Source organism: Oxyura jamaicensis, chromosome 2 (genome assembly GCF_011077185.1).
Source record: "Oxyura jamaicensis isolate SHBP4307 breed ruddy duck chromosome 2, BPBGC_Ojam_1.0, whole genome shotgun sequence".
Classification (NCBI taxonomy): Eukaryota; Metazoa; Chordata; class Aves; order Anseriformes; family Anatidae; genus Oxyura; species Oxyura jamaicensis.
Genome location: NC_048894.1, coordinates 57,535,498 through 57,554,621, shown reverse-complemented (window position 1 = coordinate 57,554,621; position 19,124 = coordinate 57,535,498). Strand labels below are relative to the sequence as shown.

Here is a 19,124-nt window from a genome sequence, read left to right as displayed (position 1 = left end):
TAGAACAAGCATGTTAGCTGGCTGAAGCCACATCACCATATACAAACCTAAAGAATTCATTCAGTCCCATCCAAAAATATATCTTAGAAACAATCTTTTAGGAAAAGAAAGGAAAATGGCAATTACCAGAATGTTTACTTACTAGACTTACTTTTAAGCACAGCCAGTTAAAAGACTCATTTAAAGTTGTAACACCTCAATACCTTGTGATGTGATTATAATTTATAATCTTACTTTCTATTTCAGGAGAATTACTTTTTGGCATAATCTCCATATAACTTAGTGTGGTATTCTATATCATCTTCACCTTTAAACCAGATGAGAAGAGTTTTCTTAGGCAAATAAAGTAATAAAAAAACCTGATCCTGCAGTCCTGGCGGGCAAAATATCCATAGACTTCAAAGGAATATTATGCCTAAGGTTTGCTGGATCAAGCATCAGTAGAAGATGCATGTCCCTGCTGCAGTGTTATTGTAATAGAGAAGCAAGAGTTCCAGATTTTCTTCTTTCTCCTCCAGCTCTCCATAATTTTACCTTTTCCATAAACTCCCCTGCATGTAGCTACAGTGCTTTTCTTCAAAGCTGCATAATCTCACATGGGAAAGACAGATTCTCTTTGGGGCTGTCCTTGAATTCCATGTTACCACCCGCTGCCAAATACATTAGGAAGGTGGGAATGGAGAGAGAAGCTTTATCACTGCTAGTGTACCCATCAAAGTCATTATTTTAGGAACTGTAATTTTTCTGAGGTAAAGCTTTCATGAAGTTGCTGACTGGACAACATATTTCCTTAGGATACATTCCTACCTACTGCCATCCCCCTACAGAAAAATTAAGCAATTTTTCACACACAGACAATCACACACAGACAAGTGATAACACAAAAAGGACAGACCCTGGGTAGGCACATTTCAGCAGTAGGCACATTTCTGTTCAACTCTTCTCTAGAATACAAAAATCAAATTCTACCTACAGGCAGGTAAGACAGCTGCTCCTATGCTGCAGGGCTGGAAAGCTCATGTTCAACTCTTCGTTGTGCTCTGCATTAGCAATGCCACTGTATTAGATATGCTGGAGATCACCAATGCCAGGGCATTTCACTGCTTGGTTAAACTAATGACATACAGAGTATTTTCGTGCTCTCATCACTGTATTATGAGTATAGTCCAACAACTACATTGCTTACACTGTTAAATACCCTGTGCTATTTGTTCTCTCGCAAGAGAACTTCCTGCCCTTCTTACTTTGAATTTTAGTCAATTTTTTATCAGGCTGTGGCTGATAACAACCAATCATGTGGAAGGGATGAAGGGGGAAAAAAGGGAAGGTTATGAAATTAATCATTGTGAAAAAATAAATAAATGGAAAGGGACCATATGTTGACATAGCATGTAAGTTGTAGACAAAATTTAAGCGTTTCGGCATTATTATATTTTTTTTTTAGTAAATGGCTTATTAAAGGCTAAGAAAGTAATTATTCCTTTTCAACATTCGTGCTCTAGTAAGCTTCATGCTAAAAATATACAGAGAAAACTAACAACAAAAGAGAACTACAATAAAACTATTTTTTAATTATCCTTTCTATTTCAGACACAGGCAATGGCATTTTCTATTTCTGCTGATCTAAAGGGCTTGACAGAGGAAATTCATGGGACTACAGCTTCAGATGAAAAATTACGTTAGCCCCACCCAGGTGAAAAAGTTCTGTGCATTTACAGCAATTGTGGATATGATCCATTAATTTTAAGCTGACATGATTTTTTTTATTATTTGAATTATTATACCTTCAGAGTGAAGGTCTTATTTTATATAATTATAAAAACATAATTGATAGTAGCAATTTATTCGTGGGCTGAAGAAGTTCGTTGGCAATCTAACAATGGATGGAATTATCGCTGACAATTTTACAAAAGCTTTTATCAAAGTTTATGGGCCATTAAGTCCAACAGTACGATTACCACTACGATATCATCACTCTCAATAGTACAGCATTGGCCCAGAACAATCCATTTTCTAATCCCGTCTATTATAACTAGTCTGTTTACTCAGAAGTGTTATGTTTGCTATTTCTGAAATGATCCAAGCCTTTGAAATGGTATTTGAGTTTAGCTCATAGGCAGGACCCATTCAGCATCACATTAAAACAAGAAAAATAGCCTGAGTCCCTTTCAAGTGCCAATGACTAATTCAGGTTTTCCCTTCATAGGATATGTAGTGAATAAAAAATAAGTACAGACAAGAGCTGAGCATACACATATTCATGATATGAGGAGGCAGCTGTGGGAAATAGGTAACACACTAAGAGGTAATATTCCTCAGCAGAACCCCCACATAATTTAGCTCTTGATGTTAGCTAGACATCGGCACTTTTGATGCCCTATGCTACTATGAATTAATGTAGTTCATAGTAACTAATGACCAGAAACAAAAGAAACAGAGAAGGTGTTAATTAGCTATTTTTAGTCTTAATTCACTGAATATGATGTGCTCATTGGTGCAAAACAGATTGCTGCTGTTCAAATCAAAAATACCCTCATTTCGAAAAAGACTCTGTTCTTCCTTTTCCATGCTTGACAAATCTTGTAAGCGTCAGGGAGAATTATCCACATATACTGATGAGAATACCTTACACACTGATTAACTAAAACTTCAGAAAATATGTGCTGTATTAGTTAATCTGCCACAGGCAACTGTGATAAAGTGATGCTGCCTATGGTATCTGCCTCATTAAGGTGGGAGAAAGAAAATAAGAGCAGCCTTGAAATAATTAAAAAAAATCATTAACATGAGCACCTTGCAGAGCTTAGTAGGAAGGAAACAGACTGACAATACCTTTGCTCAACACTTAATTACTTTTTGAAGACCAGATAGAATTGAAAGAGCATATCAATGACAATCCTTTCCAAACCCAAGCAAAAGGAAAAATATCAAACTGATCTAGTAATTGGACATGTATCTTAACACAGGTGTTTTAAGAAATTATGAGGGATCACAGAAGAAGATAAAGTTTGGATTTCAACCTCCTACTACAAGTATCCTCATTGCAAGTAGTCAAACTAGGAACTACCAATGGCAGAACATTTGCTTCTACAACCAAACTGAAACTGCTGCAGCTCAACTGCTTATCCTCCATTCCAGGTAGGTGGAATGAAGACTGGAAGCCAAGCACATGACTTAAACATGACCTGCATGCTTCTCTTTCTAGGTCTGTGGTGAAGGACTTGCCCCTGCTCCCACTCCTGAGGACTGAACTTCTGCCATGAGTTTCAGGGAAGTCGTAGGAGCACCAGTAGATACTGGGGAAAGCAGCCATGACAAACACCAAGCTGATGCAGCCCTGCACCTCCCTCAGCCTGCTGCACAAAGACACGGGCTCTGTTCTAATGTTTGCTTTCCACAGCTCTGCAAGTGAAACTTCAAATAAAAGCCTGTGTTCTGTCCTCAGTAATACAAGCAAATAAAGACCAGCTAGGGATGTTTTCATTAGAAAGCCAAACACTAACTGTTCCACTTGTGTGGGTGACCAATGTGCTGTCAGCTGCTGCACCTCAATAGGGACCGTCTCACTGGGAGCTATCAGATATCAGTCAAATATTGAACCTGGTGAGGGAAGTATGTTCTTTCTGGACCTGACTCTTCTTCTGTTACATTACTGTAGATCTCCAGCAGTAGATGGGGAGATGAGACTGTTAATAGATTTTGTGAGAGCTTGTTTTCAGGGGAGTGACTCTTCTGCCTTATGTTGTCTCTGAGAATAAAGTCCCACTTCCACCACTCCTCAACAGCGTGCTGCGTTTCAGCAAATGGCAAGGGCCCAGCACCATACACATCACTCTACTTCAAAACCCATGTTCATCTGGAGACCCAGCAACTTAAATTATGGTCCAACTGCGGTGGTTTTACCCAGCTAGGCAGCTGAGCTCCACCACAACTGCTCTATCACTCCCCCTTCTCAAAGAAAAAAGGGGAGAAAATACGATGGAAAGAGCTCAAGGGCTGAGATAAGGACAGGGAGATCACTCAACAATTATTGTCACAGGCAAAGCAGACTCAGCACAGGGAGATTCATATAATTTATTGCTTCTTACTAGCAGACTAGAGCAGTAAGAACTAAAAGCAAACTACAAACACCTTCCCCCCTCCCCATCCACCTTCTTCTATATCCTCCCCCAAGGGGCACAGTGGAACAGGGACTGGTGGCAGCTATCAGTCCTTAACATTTCATCTCCGCCGCTCCTACCACAGGGTCCATCCCCCAGGAGCACACTGCTCCAGCACAGGTCCCCCACGGGCAGCAGCTCCCCCCAGACCCCCGCTCCTGCGTGGGCCCCTCTCCACGGGCTGCAGCTCCGGCCCGGGGCCTGCTCCTGCGGGGGCTCTCCATGGGCCGCAGCCTCCTCCAGGCCACATCCACCTGCTCCATGGGCTACAGCATGGAGATCTGCTCTGCCATGGGATCTGGCCAGCAGTGGGTTCCTTTTGGGGCCATTTGGAGCTGGCTCTGGTCTGACACCAGACAGCTGCTGGACTCTTCTCAGAGGCCACCCCTACATTCCCCCTGCTATCAAACCCTTGCCACTTATGCCCAGTATACCAGCTCTGACAAAGCAGCTTCCAGGGTTGGGATTACGCTGACTAAAATTTCAGTTTCCCCCCATTCTTTTTTGTTTTGTTTTGGTCTCATTGTTTTTTCACTTGAGGTTTTCTGTTTGTTTTCAGACTGGAAAAATAAAGGGCAGGGACTCCATGCTAAACTAGACTTAAGAGCTGCAAAGCATATGGAATCCTTTTTAACAACTGAGAATGTCAAGTTTCCATTCATGAGAAATAAGTTGTAATAAAAATGGGTAAAAAACAAAAAAAATCCACTGCAGAAATGAAAGAACTTTTGACTAGAAGGACATTTTGTTCAACAGCTCCTGACAAGGTAGTGCCAACCAGGACTTGAAGACATCTCCCTCACCCTCTCACCCTTCTTTTTTGTGGGAAGGGGGGGGGGGGTGGAGATTCCTGTCGTCATGAGTCCAGTAAATGATCCCTGTACCTCCAGATTTAATGCATCAGCTTGACAAATATTAGTCATACCTGTTTTACCATAGCCATTTCTTACCAACGATTAAAGGAAATGAAGAAAGTTTTGTTTTACTTTCAGCTTCCAAAGTCATAGTTTGTGCAAAGGTCACTGACACGACCTTTCAGGTAAGAGCAACAGTAACTTCCACTTGTAAGAGAAAGACTGGTTGCATATACAAAATGGTATTTTTATCTGGCACTGAAGGTCTGGTATCTTCATAATTTTGAAAGGCCTTTTATCAAAAAAGGCCTCATGTCTTAAGTATCTTTTATGTTGCATAAAGTGAGGGGAAAAAAAAAAAACAATACCAAAATTTTCTCCTCAATAAGGCAGATGGTGATCTGGTTAGGAGGTTCCCAGATCTTATCTATCTGCCATATCTCCAAGGAGCACTATTAAACAGAGCTACTTATTGCCATAGTTCATGATATATTTTTTTAAACTTATCAGCATTGTTTTGTACAGAGTACATACCACTTATGACAGAGTAGTTAAGTGATGATATTTTTTTTAAAAAATACTGCTTTCAGAACACCAAATTCATGTGGGATTTTTCAATAGCACAATACCGTTACTTAAAATTAATGCAAGCTACAAAATAGCAAAATTAGGAAGCAAAACCCAATAAGACCTTTTTTTTTTTTTCCATATTCTACACCAAATCATGCTCTTGTCACAAGTCCAAACCGAGCAGCAAAAGTCTGAGGTGACCCACAAAGCACATCCCCTTGGAAACACAAGGGATAACATGTAATCCATGTGCAACATCTGAGAAAAGCTGTTTTTTCCATTCACTGGAATTTACAGCCCAGGAACATATGAAGGAAAGCAAAGACTGCAGCAAATTGCAAATGATTGGGAAGAACCTGCTTGAGAATTCCCTGGTACGATAGAAAACTGGAGGTGCGTTTGGCTAGAGGAATCCTTTTCCCTGTTATGTGTCTGCTTGAGGAAAACATAAGTGTTGAAGATGCAACGCAATGCCACCTGTACAAAACAAATGGATATCTCATTTTAATGTAAGCTTTGGTTAAGTGGCTTGTGTTGAAATGCCACCTAGCATTCCAAATGTAACCCAACTTAATCGTATCTATTGAAAGCCACATAATAAATAACAAGAAATACGCAGCATGCCATCCTAATTGCAGAGGTTGTCTCATTTACTAGTAGTCATTTATTTATTCAAATGACTTGAACTATGTGATTCAATCTGAATCATGAGAACTAGTTACTGATTTGTGCAAACAGCCTCTTGCTTCTTTGCTAAAGGCATTGTTGAAATAACTGACCCAACTGCTAAAACAAGCTTCTTCCTTGTACCCTGCCTCCTTCCTTAGTCTTACCTCCCAAGTGAACTTCAGAAAACACTTCTACAAATGCATTTTGAACTTTAAGAATATCAGTAACTAACTAACTCAAAACTGAATTAATTATATGCAATGGTATTTCCAAGATCAGGGAATTGCTAAGCAATAGAGAATCACAACATGCAGCCATAATAAAAATACAGCTCTGAAAAAGTATTATTTACTATCTTAGATTCAAATCAAATTCATCTTTTAGAAGTGCACATATGTCTCTCTGATCTTAGGGGAGGGAGGGGAGTTTGAATACAGATCCTAGTGAGAGCTGCCTTTTTTTTTTTTTTTCTTCAGTTAGGCATCAGAAATATGAACACTGCCATTAAAACTGAGCTGCAGCTATGTAAAAACAGTGACTTCAGAAACAATTCAGACTTCACAAGAAGGTATCTACTTGAAGCCCATTTTGACTAGCAGCTACCACCTCATGCTGCTATTTCAGTAGCTGCTGGGGCTTCCCCATGCTGTTGGAGCAAGGGGCCAGGCACAGGTAGAGAACAAGTGCACTTTGGCAGCAAGAAGCCAAGCCAGATGCATGCCACACGTCACCACATCCCAGGCTGGCCACTGCGTGCACTATGGCCAGCATCCCTCCAGGGACAAGGAGCTGTTGGGGAAAGAGGCTCAGAGTAGCTTTCAGGAAGGAGAGGAAAGGATGCTCTGCACCAGACGTCATTTCAAAGCTTGTGAATCAGCCCCCAGATAGGAAGCTGGCTACCTTAAACTACAGGCAGAGCTCATCATCAGCTAGGGCACAGGGCGAGAGGCCAAAATCCCAACAGGCAATTTTGCCAGTGACCAGATGTGTTGCCTCAGGCAACCATTCAAAATCTCCATGGCTCTGATCCCGTGGCTCTTAATAGGTAAAATAATACTTTCCCTACCTAGGAGAAGTGCTATGTAAGCTTGTGGTGCCCCAATGCCAAAAGCGTTCAACTTCCATGACTCTCCTGATTATCTTCATATTTACAGCTGCATTTGGTGACAGGAAATCAGGGATTATGCCACTGTTTTGATTACAAAATGGACACAAACCCAGTTCCCACAAACTGATAATTTTCTTCTTGTAAAATCCAGAGCTAAAGCACTACTATCCTGTCATCAAAACGGCTGTTTTATATCTTCTTCTCCTTCCTTCATTCCACATTTCCCTGGAAAACATCTTGCCTAGCATCACCCTGCTCTGCCAGAGGAGCTGTCTACTCCAGCAGCCTGGACTGAGATATTCTGGCAAAACTGCCTTTGCTAGTACCACGTTAAATCTAATTTTTGAGGGGCTTGGGATGGTCAGGGCTGGCAAAGCTGCAGCTTCTGCAGGTGACAAGGAGGTGGAGGGCACGGCTAGGAGGTGAGGTGGGTAGCACCCGCCCTTCCCACAGCACCTTTGCAAAATAAGGTAACCACAGAGCAGTAACCACTACACACAGAAGGCTTTTAACCCACACAGCAGCACTGCTGGCCCTTGGGGCACTGCTACTGTTCGGCAGCTTTCACTCTGCCTGCCCAAAGGCTTGTCCTACTGCTGGGACACCACTACACCCTGCTGTGCCAGCCTCTGGATGGAGGGTGACATGGTTCAGCGCAGGCACCACATGCAGGCATGCCAGCGCATGTAACCAAGCTTTTTATTATTACTTGATGAAAATGGAAAAGCTATCACAAATATTTCAGACTGTATTTATCCCTCTACCTAACCTTCACACATTTTTGAGCAAGGCTTTTTTTTCCTGTACACAAATGACAGTTTATTCCAACCCCCAAACCTCAGTTTTTCAGGGAGGAAGAATAGAATTTTAGTTGGTTCATTAATTTGAGCCAAAAATGCAGCAAACACACCTTGCTCCAAAAACCGAGTGGGAGGGAGTTTTAAGAAAATTAAGTGGTGCTCTGGTATTTTCAAAATAAACGTGCAAATTTTCATTTCAAATAGCATTTGATTTTCTTTTTTTAGCCAACTTAAAAAGAAAAGAAATATTCTTAGGTCTTCCAGATTATCCTAAAATATTTTTGGTGTGTTCAGTGTTCTCATTTTTTTTTTTCTTCTTCACTTCAATAGAACCACCCTAATATATTTGTTTCAGTTTGACTGGAAGTTATTCTTATTTTCCTTCCTCAACCACTGAAACAAACAAAAACCACCCGTGATTTGATGCACTCTCATAGCGAGACATGCATGTGAACACGTAGATGTTTACTTTCATGTACACAGATGTGCTGGGCTAGAGAAGGCACACCAGCAGGAGGAGGAACCTTGCATCTGCCTTGCATGGATCTGTCGGCAGGCAAAAGCTATTTTGCATTAAAACTTCAGAACGAAAGCTCACACACCATTACATTCTACATGAATACCAATAGCTCTCTCAACATGGTAGCGAGTGTACAACTTAGCCAAATTGTCAACTCATGTCTCTTTGCATTTTCAGTGGTCATCAGAAAGTTTGTGTTTGAACAGGAAAACTAATAAGGATTTCTCATGCTTCATCCCTGTGAACAACCCTTAATAATGTTATTAAGCCCAGAGAGCACAAGACTCACACCTACACGTACATGTTCTCTGTGGGACATACCACTAGGGCACATCATAGCCCTTTCAATACTTAACAATTTTGCTTCAGCAGGAATAGACTTTTTTTTGATACAACTTCTCTGTACGTGGAACATATTTTTTTTTTCTCCACATTTCCTTTAGGAATGACTTCTGCTGCCCATATTCATGCCAAATGCTCTGCAACTATTTCTGAAGAAAAAAAGTACATTATTACTCAATGCTATTAGGTCAGCAAAATTCAGGTCTAAATAAAAAGCATTACAGTTCAGTTTGGTGTAGTTAGAAGACAGGAAGTAACACATTGAGAACCAGAATGGGCAGGAACGATACTGGATCTCATCCTACACCTACTAATGACATATTCCTGGAAGCCAAGTTGCACAGGAGAAAGCCAAATTGTTACATATGTAGTGGGGGCAGCAGATACTGTACCAAGCTGAACAACAACTGTCCGCATCTCCAGGAAACATCGAGTGGTGGATTCCCATCCCAGGTACCATTAACTCCTGGCAAAGCAAAGTTGACCTGAATGCTTTCTACTTCCACCTTCACAGAGGTGATAAATCCATGCTGCTGGCTCCCTGTGCCTTTGTGTGCTTCACAAGATCTCCAGAGCTGGCAGGTACAAATGAGGAGCAGCGGCGTGAGGATTTCTAATGAATCACCCTGACCCGGCTTCCATCCCACCCCTGTCACCTGGACCCAGGGGTGCCAGGCATTGATTGCATCAGCCTCATTGGAAGGGCACATCCCAGAGGCGAGGACCTCTCTGTTAATCCCTTGTCATGCCCAAGCCTTTGATGTCACGCAGCCTGGGCAAAGCAGCAGCTCCTGCTCAGTCATCGCCCACGTCCTGGGCGCTGGGTGAAGCCTTGCGTAGGACCCAGAGAAGCAAATTCTGCACTCACTTTTCAAACTGCACTTACAGCCAGGCATGTTGCTCAAGCTGACCCTGGGGTGAGAGCAAGACAGGTGACTAGACTCATCCCGGCAATAATTACTGCTTGAGCATTCATCAGAGGCTACACACCTTCCACAGCTACTGCATGGCAAATCCGGGAGGCAAAAAGCTGGAACATCCATTCCACTGAGGATCAAATAAAAACCCTGCTCCCTTCCCAATCACCTGTTAAAACTAGCAAAATCCTAGCTAGATTGAGTGCAGTCTCTGTGCCAGCTGAGCCCTGACTGACACAACTGCATTTTCAATAGTAGGGGCTCAAGGAGAGCAGCACAGCAGAATGGTATTTTCAGAAATAATAAAAGATTTCTAATGCAATTCACACCTTTCCAAAATAACAATTGTTTTAGCTAGCCAGTCACTTTTAGAGAATAAGACATCCCCGCTCTTTTGACTAGTCTAAATCGGGTTTGTGGGCTGAGTCACCCTGGAAAGCGCTCCTCACATAGACCGGCTAGAGGATGCTTTCGTGGATACAGCCAGTTCTGGCTCCCCAGAGCAAAGTCCTACAAGTCAAAGTACTTCTGACAGTACAACCACCCTTGCATTGCACAAGCACTTTGGAAATACAGACCAGAGTGTAACATGAGATTTGACATGAGCTCTCGTACCTGTAAATGCTAATGTGTAGACCATGACATGCTGACTACTGAATTTTGAATGCATGTGAGTTTTTTCTTTGATGCAATGCTCACATGCACAGGGTGACTGTACCCTCTGATACACACATACTACCGAAACTTGGACTAATCCAGGAGTTTGGTTTTGCACTGAAACTATTGATATTGCTACATTTGATGAAGGTACAGTCGTCCTCCTTGAAATGAAGTAAACCCTTCAGTAGGCTGGTTTCTGAATAGCTATCAAGCTAACGTAGTTTGTGCTAGAGGAAGATAAGGACACCTTTTGAAGGAACTGGTTTGGCTAGTCAGCTATCTTGCTGCTAAAGCTCACATATCCCAGTGATTTCAGTGATAGATGGATACCCAAATGCAAAAGTCAGCCCCGAGGAGCATAATGGCATTGTGTGACACTCCCTGAAAGTCTCTCTCTATAAATTAACAAATGAATTACAATGGACTACTCTGATTGTAGTCTCCAGGGCATCGATCTTGATTTCTCATTTATCTGCAAATCTCTTCACATACTCTTGATGCAAGAAATAATATGTTTGTATTTACTACTATCATTTCTGTGGGTAGTTTGTTCACCCTACACACATGCACACATTCTGTTGAGACGTCAGTCTCTTTTGCAGCATTTTGCACATAGCCACTGTATTTATAAATTGTCTGAATTAAGGAGATGACTGCTGTCACATTATCTTCCTTTTCTTGCTTATCTGGAGTTGCCCTTAACAATAGGATTTGGGTTTTGCCCTTAATCATTCACACATTGAAGCACCGGAGTAGGAGCCGGTCTATACTCAAGACTTCTCTTAATTGCATTATTTCACCAAATTGGACTGTTTCAGCACCTAAGTTTCCATACCTCTAACTGCATACACCTCTGCGGTTTCACAAATATAGTTTCCAAAATAAAAAAGAAAAACCACCACCAACAAAAAGTTCAATCATTTACCGAGGAGAGGAAAAAAAGAAGAAAAGCACACAGCGCACTGTTGGGACCTTAGGCAACAAACAAATAAATAACAGCTCCCCCTGCCTCTTTCTCCTTTTTCCATACAGAAAACTCCTCTTGCATCAGTGATAGTACAAACAAATGCAGGTACAAGAGAGGAGGTCATCTGAAAAGGCAGAGCTGCCTGCACGTAACTGGAGGAAGCACTGCACGACCCACAGGAACTGGAATGCTTGTATCCATCACAAGTAAGTATGGAATAACATGCAGTGCAGAAACAACAAAATGTAAAATTCAGCATCACATAATATCAGGACACGCATAGCCCACTGCACAAAATATTACATGGCTCTCTTTCGTTTCATGTGGAAATGAATACTTCAGCATCCTTAAGGAGGTTAATTTCCCTTTGTTTTCCAGAAAGTGATATACAAGACATCGGGTACACAAGTGCGTCACAGAGAACTTCTGCAGCCACAGAGCTGCCCAGTGGGTTTGCACGTCCACTCCCAGCTCCCATCCCATGACGGCTGTAACTACAGATCAAAACTAGCAATAGAAAACCAATAAAGCAATGAAAAGCAGTTTGCTAAACTGTAGTGCCATCCCTGAGCATTGACACACAAAATGGACATTGGTCCAATGCATCCTGAAGGAAGCAACATGCCTGCTGTCACAGGTATTTATCTTCACTACCACCTAACAGGCCATCCAGAAAACATCAGTGGAAATCCAGATTAGTTCCACCATCATTAATCTGGGTCAACATTACAGCAGGTAGATATAGATAGAGGTAGATATTGATCCCTTTGAGTGTACTTCAGTTTCCAACAATGCTGTTTGGTTTTGGAATTAGCATGATTGTTGTCACTGGGCCTGTTCATTGTTGTCACTGGGCCTGTTCAGCCTGGAGAAGGGGAGGCTGAGAGGAGACCTCATCACAATCTACAACTTCCTCGTAAGGGGGTGTCGAGAGACAGGAGACCTTTTCTCCATTAACACCAGTGACAGGACCCGCGGGAACGGGGTTAAGCTGAGGCAGGGGAAATTTAGGCTTGACATCAGGAGGGGGTTCTTCACAGAGAGGGTGGTTGCACACTGGAACAGGCTCCCCAGGGAAGTTGTCACTGCACCGAGCCTGTCTGAATTTAAGAAGAGATTGGACTGTGCGCTTAGTCACATGGTCTGAACTTTTGGGTAGACCTGTGCGGTGTCAAGAGTTGGACTTGATGATCCTTAAGGGTCCCTTCCAACTCAGGATATTCTATGATTCTATGGTTGTTTTTGTTGATGTTTGTTTTTCATCTTCACATCTACAGTCTTACAACTAAATAAATTTTCTCTAATCCATATTCAAATAAATCTTTCTAAAATTTTGGGAAAACACACAACTGTATTTAAATTTATATTAAATCATTATGTTGATCAGATCTTATAGGTTGATTCAGATCTTATTCCTGCAAGAACATTTGCCTGGGTACTTTTATTTATTTATTTAGATGCATCGGCTCTTTTGGGGACTAGAACAAAGCGGGTTGAAATTTCTAAAAGTGTAAATTCATATGCCATTTGAACTTCTAGAGGCAACAGAATTTTTTCATAAAACACAAATGTTACATATATTTATTACAGCACATTTGCTTTCAGAATTATTCAGAATTCAGAGGCCCAGGAGTCCTATAACGTGACCGGACCTCAGCAGGCTTTGATGGTCTACTACCTGTTGGACCTATTGCTTCAAATCAATATCTCACGATTCTCAAATGCTGCTTCTCTTTGTACTCATGACTTATTTTCTTACTCATCCTCAGGTGTGGAGAAAAACAAATAAATACCAAATAACTGATTCAACTGTTCTGCCTTCCCCTCTGCCACCAAGGCTCCAGCTCTCCTCACAGAAACAGTTACTCACTAACAGAACATATCGTGAATAATCTCTGTTGGGTTTGTCACGTAGCTGTTGACTATTTAATAATCCTCAAATAAACAACACCCTCATAATTTCATGAGACACAGAACTAAACACTATAAACAAGGTGACAACGTTTTCCTCTTCACACTTTACATATTCTGCAGGGTATATGCACCTGAGATTGCACTTCAAAAGCTTTAACACAGCTTAGGAGGTAGAGTCAGCTTGCTTCCCATCATTTTCAAAGGGTGAAGAAAAAAAAAAAAAAAAACGGAAAAGAAAAACTGCCCATGTTACATCAACAACAGGTATGAACTTGATTTCTGGAGCAAGAGAGCCTCTTCACTTTTTTTTAAGGTTGTGCAACTAGTTCTTTCAAATGGGGTGTTTCTCCCTTTCAGGATGGTTTTACTGTCTACAGTCACGAAAGACTAGCTAGGTCGTTTTAAGCCACACATAGCTCTTCTACTCACTATTAATTCTCTTTTCCCACTTTTTCTTTAGAAAGAAAGAAAGAGTAAAACAACAACAACAAAAACCAAATCTGCATTTTTCCCTTGCTGGCAGATTTCCAAGATAAAGAGGACTGTGCTCTGCCTGGAAGAGCAGTCAGGGCCTGCTCTCGAAACTCACAAAAGAACACCACACACGGAGAAAAAGCGATGGATCTGACCAGCCAGAACCCTTTTCTCACCCTCGAAACCAGTTTCTCAAATATCAAACCTGACCCCGGCCCCCAGCGCCCTGCCCCGGCCGCTCCGCGCAGTTCCCACGCACCCGCCGAGGGGTGACAGCGGAGTCGGGGCAGCTTCCCCACGGAGGGAAAGACGGGGATAAATCGCTCTTGGGTTTAACAACGGGGGAAATTGAACCTACGTGAAGTCTTCCCTCTTTCCACACATCCCCTTCACAGGTGCGTGCGGGGATATTTCCGTGCGCACATCCCCTTCCTAGGTGTGTGCATCCCCATTTCTGGGCGCACATCCCCTGCCCAGGTGCGTGTATGGATACTTCTCGTTTCTAAGCGGGACAAGCGGAGGCGGGGGGGGGGGGGGAGGGGGATGCAGAGCGACAAGCAGGGGGTGCCGGACCGGGGTTTGCTCGGGGGCTGCTTGGTTTTTCCCTGCCGAGCTCCGCGGGGAGTGGTGCGGGACGGGGCCGGAGGCAGCCCTAGGGCTGAGCCGGGCAGGGAAAGCGCTGCGGGACGAGGGGAAGAGAGGGGAGCTGAGCGGAGGGGGAAAAGGAGGCCAAAGCAAAAAACAAAACAAAACAACAACAACAAAAACAACACGAAAGGAGAGAAGCACAAGCGATGAGATGTGCCAAGGTTTATTCCCTTTTATTTCCTCCACCCCCACAAAAGAAAATAAACCTAGAATCAGGAAGTCGGAGCTGCGGGAGCGCTGCTAGAGGTTTGTTTTCCCCTTTTCTTTTCTTTCTTTTTTTTTTTTTTTAAATTCTTCCCCCAAGGAAAGAAGCCGGGACTTTCCCTCCGCCGCTCCCCGCGGGAGGCCGCGGCGCGCCGCCGCCCGCAACCCGGCTCCCACGGGGTGCCTCCGGTAGGACCCCTTTCCCCCTTTTTCCACTCTTTTTTCCCCCCATTCCCCCCCCCCCCCGCCCGCCCCCTTTACCTTTTTTCTCCTCCACGGAGGAGCAGGGGGCGACGCACCCCAGCAGCAGCACTAGGACAGCGGCCCCGGGGGGGCTGCGGCCGCCCATCCTGCGGGTCGCTCCCCTGGCAGTAGGGTCCGAGGGCTCAGAGCTTTGCCCGAAGATGCTCCCCCGCACACCAAAGCGCTCAGCCCCTCTGGGCGCCGATGCTCCACACGGCTGGGCTCTGCATGCTGCTGGGCGGCCGTCGAGGGCTGCGCGCACACGTGCGTGCCCCGCAGCGGGGGGTGGGGGGGGGGGGGTTGCTTTCTTCCTCCTCCCTCTCTTCCTCCTCCTCCTCCCTCTGCTCCTCCTGCTGCCGGGGGCTGCAGGGGCTTGCGGGGCGGCCGAGGCCGGCTGCGGGACGGTGAGCGCCCGGCTTCGCTCTCAGCCCGGCCGAGGAGCGCAGGGGCTCCCTCTGGGGACGCCGAGGAGGAGGAGGATGGGGCGGGAGCAAGGAGGAAGGGGAGGAGGAACCCCGCCCAGGTGGGGAAAGGGCGGCCCCCCACCTGGCCCGGGATGGAGAGGGAGAGAATACTTGGGGGGCAGGTCCTCTGTCCCCCTCCCCTCTCGTGGTATGGGGTGGTTGTGTAGGGGATGTATCCTCCCGCCCGGAGGCTTCAGCCAGTGCGTTTGCACCGCTGCTTGCCGAAAAGCTGCGTGGCCCTTGCACAGCCTCCGGTCTTCCCCGTGTCCCCCCTGGTGGGAGCAGCGCGGAGTTTCGGCAGCAGCACCCCCTCCTGCTCCGGCCCGTCCCCAAAAGGAGCCGGGATGCAGAGCGATGCCCTCCTTTCTGCTCCCCCAGAAACCAGCGCACCTCACTCGGCCCCGTGCAAACAGCCCTGTTCTCGGGGTGCTCAGCTGCTCCCCAGTGCAAGGCCAGGTGCGTGCGTGCAAAAAACAAACAAACAAACAAACAAACAAAAAAACCACCCTGCACTACTGCTATGCCTCTTTTACTCTTTTAGAACCGGGACAGCAGGGGCCCTATCTGTGCATGCTGCTCCTATTTTCTTGCACTGGCGGTGAGAAATCGCTCCGTGTAGTAAGTTGCTTAACGAACGCACAATAATATAAGTGAAAGCACAATAATACAAGTGTTCTTGAGGTGCTCCAGGGAAATCCACAGGCATTAAGCAGAGGAACATATGCACAGTGATCCTCCCCCCGCAGCATCTTCACCTCGAGAGGCAAAACCAAGCTGTTCAGTAATCAGTGGGATATGCTTGTGCTACCAATATCTTTTTTTTTTTTCTTTTTCTTTTTTCTTTTTTTTTTCTCCAAACAGGCTGCTCCTCCGTAAAGTGGAATAGGATATGAAGTGCCACTTGTTTGGGCCGCGATCTCACTGTAAATGGTCTGCCACCTCCTGATTCAACAGTCAAACTTGCTACATGCTGTTTGTGAGGAAAGAAATTCAGTTGCACAGTCAATAGGATATGAACTGTTATGATTAATTGGGAAGTCCAGAACTGAAGTCCATAATGACATATGGTTTGGGGGATTACGTGCTAAATGCCTATGTCTATCACAGTGTGCTGGAACACAATAGATTGCAAAACTGCCACTGAGTGTATCCTGACTTGCCTCTGTGATACATGTCTTCTGAGAGATGTGTTAGTTTTCTCTTACCAGTCAACTTCCTCTGGACAATCTTTTTCTGCTGATAGTTTAACAAGTTACTGTGCTAATTAGGCAAAGAAAAACACCACCCCATTTACTTATACTAGCACAAAAGAGATGCTCGAACACGTGCCTTTAAACATGTATTTTGCCTATAATCATTTATTAAGATGAACTAGGTGACAAGTTAGTTTTGAATGATGTAGCTGGCTTTCTGTTTTGATTATATTTTGTAAATAATGCAAAAGAAATACTTTGAGGTAAATTCAGACATTAGTAACATCCATACAGCTCTACTCATGATTGGTTCTGTGGCTGTAGCAGAGGTCAGAATCTGATCTTACACTGCAACATTCATTTCATTCAAATCACTTCAAAGACCCTCACATGCTGCAACCTCATAAATTTTGTGTATATATGATTCATTGTCATTTATTTAGACAAATTGGAGGATTTTTAAAAATGAGACATCCAGAAAAAAAAAAAATCAAATTCTAGGGATGGAATATTTGCAAAGTAACCTCGACTCACAATAAAGATCTCAGCTTGCATTATATGAAAGGAAGTGCAGTTAAGACATTGAAGAAAAGAAACTCAAATCAATTTTATAGATAAATACCAAACAAAAGCTTATGCCTCGAGATACGCATGCTGAGCATCAGGATACCAACATGGAAAGCAATGGAGTTTTTAAAATCTAGAAGGAGACAAACAAACTAAACATGGGAAAAACAGAAAAATCTTTTGCGTGTGAATTCAGAGGAGAAACTTGACAAAGTCCTGTCCTAACATGCTGCAAAACAAATACTTGTATTACAGATTTTTTCATGCAATTGTTATTCTACCTTCTGTACTGAGCAGGAACATTTCATACTTAATTCACCACCCATCACGTCCTGTCCTTAAATGAATCCCCCTAAAACCAAGCATTTGATCCTAACTTAACTCCTCCTTCATTCCTGACAAGGTGAGCGAGGGAAGACGTGGCAAATTCCCATTTACATTTTCTTTCCCACACTGCAAATATCCACAACAGGAAAGTCTCATCTGATGCTGGCAGTGCAGCACTACTAAAACAAGCTACTGTGAATTCTGTCTTCCCACCTATCTGAGCACAAATGTATTGTTTTCATGACATCTGTGCTCTACTTGCCAAGGTCACTAGATCCTTAGAGACTCTAAGACTGAGGTTTTAGACATTTCTGATCACAGGTACATCTTTCAGGCCTTTTTCAGTAAAAAATTCTGAAAGTTTGAATTCAAACATGATATTTTCCCTAAATAGTTGGTCACATACCCAGCAACTGGATTTGGTATTGGTATAACTACTTTGAAGCTAATGTAACTGAGTGAATTTCAGCTTGGACACACAATATTCCTTCATATTGCAAAACTTTTATTACCAAATGGCTATGTACATAGATCAAAGGCCATAGGACACAGCTCAGGCTTCTGACCACTAGCTTCTAAATTAATAGTTCATAGTGAGAATACCACAATAAATATAACATCTTGGTTCAACTTTCTTTTGTTTTACTTATTTTATAATACATACCTATCTCATATCTTCTGCATGTTTAGCATAAACACATATAAGAGGTTTCCATCATCCAATGAGAACCAGGTCAGCATTTGCCTCTCTCCAGAAATTCATTAGCAACTGTTCCTCAATGGCAACACAGCAGGAGAGGAACCCTTTGTCAGGGGGTGTAGTGATAGGACAAGGGGTAATGGCTTTAAATAAATAAATAAATAAATAAATAATAATAATAATAAAGTAGATTTACATTAGATATAAGGAAGAAATTCCTCACTGTGAGGGTGGTGAGGCACTGGAACAGGTTGCCCAGAGAAGTTGTGGATACCCTATCCCTGGAAGTGATTGGATGGGGCTTTGATCAACTTGGTCTAGTTGGTGGCATCCCTGCTCATAGCAGAGGGGTTGGAATTAGATGATTCCTTCCAATACAAACCATTCCTTCCAATACAAACCATTCTATGATTCTGTATTACAGAAGTGATTTTAAAGGCCAGGCTTTTTATTGGAAGAGAAGAAATGAAGTGGTGCTGAATTAGCAGGGCTTTACAGTTTGGCTTGCTTAGATCTCAGTGTGATGTTTGAGACTGTGGACATTGTAGTTTGCATGATAGTATTCTGTGACTACCTGCTGAGGTTTTAAAGCAAGAACTGAGGTAATAATTCTTTGAGCTTAATGGCACTTTACATGTTCAAAACATTGCACAAACATTAACTAATTTATCTTTGCAAATCTCCTGTAAAGCAGGTTAGTAGCTATCATTTCCATTTTATAGATGTAAGGTAATTTGCCTTGGGCAAAGTGTTAGTGGCAGAACTGGGGTCATCACTCAAGAGCTGTTCATTCTAAACATTGTATTTAAACTTCGTCAGATTA

At 43.2% G+C, this 19,124-nt stretch overlaps 2 long non-coding RNA genes across 2 annotated transcripts; one reads left to right on the top strand and one right to left on the bottom strand.

Annotated features, from left to right (window-relative positions):
* Positions 1-5,902: 5,902 nt before the first annotated feature.
* LOC118162784 lies at positions 5,903-15,587 on the bottom strand. The gene is made up of 2 exons (XR_004748625.1): positions 15,069-15,587; positions 5,903-6,061 (listed from the first exon to the last, which is right to left on the bottom strand). It is a non-coding gene; the product is annotated as an uncharacterized LOC118162784 (long non-coding RNA).
* On the top strand, positions 14,501-18,090 carry LOC118162783. Its single transcript, XR_004748624.1, has 2 exons — positions 14,501-14,849; positions 16,376-18,090. It is a non-coding gene; the product is annotated as an uncharacterized LOC118162783 (long non-coding RNA).
* Positions 18,091-19,124: the final 1,034 nt, after the last annotated feature.